Genomic DNA, 4983 nt, shown 5'->3' with positions numbered 1-4983 from the left:
CTTGTGCTTGTGGGTTCCAACTTATTGTTGCTTTCCCTCATTTCATAGCCATCTTCCCTTCCCTAACTGCCTGCCCTGTGGACTTTAAGCTCCAGCATCACAAGCGGCAAAGATAACCTTACCGAGACTACTTAACCAACTTCCACAATTGTGTAAGGTTAAATCTGTTTGTGTGTGTGTGTACGTGTGTATGTAGTGGTTTTCTTTCTCTGGTTGAACCCTAGATGATACAGATGGCATCAGAAGTCCCCAGGTCAAGTATTAAACTTCCTGTGAATTAATTTTAAGCAGCTTTATTGAGGTCTAATTGGTATACATACATATTGATTAATTTTTTCATTCATCCCACATTCAATATATATTTAAGCCTCTTCTATATCTCTATTATGTAGTCTTTATTTTCAATAAGGCAATTTCTTTAAAAGTGGGACAAAGTGTGATTTAACTTTTGATATTTTTGAAAGATCTGTTAAATAAATAGATGAGAAAATATTTTTTGTGGGAAACTAAACCCCATTTTTCTGTGCTGGAAAGAGATTTAAGTATTCAAGACTTTTCAGGAATAATTTTGTTTTTTTGGGGGACTTTTAAAGGCCAGATGAAATGCTGGGATTTCAAGCTGTGAGATAGATGTTTTGGTTTTAGGCAGGGGAGGAGGAGGAATATTTATGTACATGCTGTTGTTTAGCTTTCACGTATGCTGTGTCTTTGTAGCACCTCCTGAGGAGCTGGAGAGAGGCAAACAAGGAGAGAACAAAGAACCTCTTCACACACACACACCCACACACACACACGCACCCACACACACACACACACACACACAGCCATTCCTGGGTATTCTTTACTCTTTGGCTCTGAGGAAGGGGAATTGAGTTGATTTGGTAATTTATCCAAAATAGCCTCCATCAAACCATCTCATGATAGTCTTACTGACACAGGCTACTTAGCTGCTTTTAAACTGCATAAATCACAATTTAAAATCTGTTTCACAGAGGGAAACATTACTGTGACTCATTTTTCCTTGAAGATGGATAAGCAGCAGCTCATGCATTTTTAGAGAGTTCATATTTCTGTGGAGCTACATCTATTTTGCAATTTAAAGATTTCATTTTCAGCTGGGCACAGTGGCTCACGCCTGTAATCCCAGCACTTTGGGAGGCCAAGGCGGGGGGATTACTTGAGGTCAGGAGTTCGAGACCAGCCTGGCTAACATGGTGAAACCCCACCTCCACTAAAAATACAAAAATTAGCTGGGCATGGTGGTGCACACCTGTAGTCCCAGCTACGTGGGAGGCTGAGACAGAAGAATTGCTTGAACCGGGGAGGTGGAAATTATGGTAAGCTGATATCATACCACTGCACTCCAGCCCAGGTAACAGAGCGAGACTCCATCTCAAAAAAAAAAAAAAAAAAAGATTTCATTTTCATGACTGATATTAAAAGCCTGTAAGACCCCTAGGACTTTGTTTAATTATGTGTAATGTCTAGAGTACCTAGCATTTTTATGATGTCTAAATATTGAAAAATTTAAAGCACATCACTTGGCCAGAGCTTCTGAGTCTTCACACATCAAAGTATACAAATGAAGAAAAAATGTACACCTAAGTTTTATCTAAATTAGACCAATGCAACTGCTGCACACCTGGGACACACTAGGACGACTGTCCCAGTTGTTAATATATTTAAATACTTCCATACTGGTTGGTCAAGAGACGTCGCACCGAGCTCCACAACACTCCCCCTCCACCTGGCACTGAAACCACCTCTGCTCCTTCCCCAGGACCCCACAGAACACTCTTTGACCCAGAAAATAAAGAGCTATTGCCCACCACATTGGGCTGCCTTCAGGACCCTGCCCCAACACTCAGGTGGGTCTTCAGTCCAGTGCCTGTGCCATATACAGGTATTAAATATTTTGGCTATCTCTTGTATACAAATGTGGTGGAGAAGGGGCTGGCATGGAAGTTGGGAGATTTAAGTTAGAGTCTTTGATTAACCTCTGATATGGTTTGACTCTGTCTCCATTCAAATCTCAACTTGAATTGTATCTCCCAGAATTCCCACATGTTGTGGGCAGGACCCAGAGGGAGGTAATTGAATCATGGGGGCTGGTCTTTCTTGTGCTAATCTCGTGATGGTGAATAAGTCTCACAAGATCTGATGGTCTTATCAGGGGTGTCTGCTTTTGCCTCCTCCTCATTTTCTCTTGCTGCCACCATGTAAGAAGTGCCTTTTGCCTCCCTCCATGATTCTCAGGCCTCCCCAGCCATGTGGAATTATAAGCCCAATTAAACCTCTTTTTCTTCCCAGTCTCAGGTATGTCTTTATCAGCAGCGGGAAAATGGACTAATATGACCTCTCTGAACCTCAGTTTCTCCCATTTATTTATTTATTTAAAAAATTATTTGGCTGGGTGTGGTGGCTCACACCTGTAATCCCAGCACTTTGGGAGACTGAGGCAGGCAGATCACTTGAGGCCAGGAATTTGAGACCATCCCAGACAACATGGTGAAACCCTGTCTCTACCAAAAATACAAAAATAAGCTGGGCGTGGTGGCCCATGCCTGTAATCCCAGCTACTTGGGAGGCTGAGGTTGGAGAATCGTTTGAACCCAGGAGGTGGAGGGGCAATGGGCCAAGATTGTGCCACTGCACTCCAGCCCAGGCGACAGAGCAAGACTCTGCCTCCAAAAAAGAAAAGAAAAGAAAAAAGAAAAAGAAAAAGAATATATTTTTTTAGAGACAGGGTCTTGCTGTGTCACCCAGGCTGATGGCAATGATCATAGCTCACTGCAGCCTCAATCTCCTGGGCTCAAGCAATCCTCCCACCTCATCCTCCTGAGTAGCAGGGACTACAGGGGGTACAACACCATGCCCAGCTAATTAAAAAAAAATTTTTAGTAAAGACGGAGTTTTGCTATGTTGCCCAGGCCAGTCTTGAGCTCTTGGCCTCAAGTGACCCTCCCACCTTGGCTGGCATGAGCACCCAGCCAGTTTCTCCCATTTATAAAATAGGAGGTTTGGACTAGATTATATCTAATGACCCTTTGAGTTCTATTCTGGGATTCAATGACTTAGACACATCTGAACATTTTTCATTTTTATCTGGAGGTTTTGGTGTCTTGCAGAGGGAAAAGAATGGCTAAAAGGAGTTGGATAACTTGTTCCAAAAAGCTGGCCAAGCAGTTGGACTTGTCAAGAAAAAAGGCAGTGGAAACAAAACAGAGAACACTGTATAAAATCCCTGCCCAACTATGCTGGGAAAACCATTTGCAATTCTGATTCTAAAATCTCTAAAAAAATTCATATTGGAGGTGGAAAGTTCCCAGAGAAGGGCAGCTAATAGATTGGACAAACTGGCGATCTCTCTCTTTGAAGGCAGTGGAAGATTTGTGATACTTCTGCTTGGAAAAGCAAAGATGAGTAACAGAGTCAAAGACTATACATTTTTGAAAGACATAGAGGGATGATCACTGACTTACTCGTTAAGCCTTTATAATCCTGCACCTGGAAAACAGCTCTTAAAGATTGAAGGGACTAAATTTAGAGTCATAGTCTTCTCTGCACACTGATAGCTGTGAAGTCGGGGTGATAAACTTGTGAAATTCGTTACCCCAAGAGGTACTATGAGCTGTTTACATTGATCCAAATAAGATAGATACTAGTTTATGGTGATGAATATATAAAATATGCAGGGACAGTGATGTTCGGGGCACATCAGGGAAGACAGTGCTGATCTCTTCCAACCCAGTATTGCCACTCTCCAAGAGAGAATGTAAGCCAAAATGACACCTGGATATGCTCCCAGAAGGGCAATTTGCTTTTCTCCTTTCCCCATTTTTTGTTTTTCTTTATTTTCTTATTATTATCTCATATAAGTAATGAATGATCACTTGCAACAGGAAAATTTAAACGGTTCAGAAGACTGTGAAATTAAAAGTAAGTTTTTTCCCCTGCCAACATCCCTCTTCTTACAGGTAACCACAGGAAAATGTGCATGTCCATTTTTACTTGTAAAAAAATTATGTATGATCATATGCATACAGTTAATAAAATATCTTAGGTATTTTATCCACTTATTTAATTATTTTAGTGGCTTTAGATTCCATCATGTAAATAAATAATAATTTATTTTACCTACTAATGAACACTTAGGATGTTTCCAGCATTTGCCACATTTGCAATGTTACAATGAATATTTTTGTATCTTGTATATATCTTGTACCTCAGTCCACTTGTTTGTTAAGGTGCTTTTACACAATGAAGTTTCTGGGAAAAGTACTACTACATTAAATTATATCACATAATACATTTTGATAAAATGGCCACATTTTTCCACCAACTTATGCTCTGTTTATGAGTGTTCGTCTTTCCCTATGCTATCATGATATCGCAATTTCTGTATCTCCACATCTTTATGCATCTCCTCCTGGCTAAGCAGAAATGTATTCAGTTAAGTATATTACTACACTCCTAAAAGCACAGATGTTATGAGGATAGCAAAGTGATATAAATAAGAGTGGGAACTTGGAGAAATGCCATATAACAATATCTCTGTTGGCCAAACAGATACAATCACATAGAGTTTTCTGATGAATTTTATTTCCAGGTCCCCAAACAGGGTATTTGATCTGAATTTCATTTTAAAATTTTATTCTATTATACGTATCATTCATAGAAAAGAGTAAGGCTTGGAAAGTATAAAGAATGAACACCTGTGTAGAATCTTGTTTATGGCAATTAGAGGTTGAGTTGGCTAAAATAATGGTAGTTTTTATTTCTGTCAACCTGATCATTAGGTAGATCACACAGCCTCCTCTTCCTGCATCATTCTTTGCCTCACCCTCCCTCTACCTGTGTACAGTAAAGTAGATGTGATTAACAGAGCTTATCCCTTTAATTTTGTGAGTATTTTGAATGAGTTATTTACAGCAAACATTGTGGGTTTGTTTGGATTAAAAAGTGAAGGGATTCAGATGCCAT

The sequence above is a fragment of the Hylobates moloch genome, unplaced genomic scaffold (assembly GCF_009828535.3).
Source record: "Hylobates moloch isolate HMO894 unplaced genomic scaffold, HMol_V3 SCAFFOLD_7, whole genome shotgun sequence".
Classification (NCBI taxonomy): domain Eukaryota; kingdom Metazoa; phylum Chordata; class Mammalia; order Primates; family Hylobatidae; genus Hylobates; species Hylobates moloch.
This window is presented reverse-complemented; position numbering follows the sequence as displayed.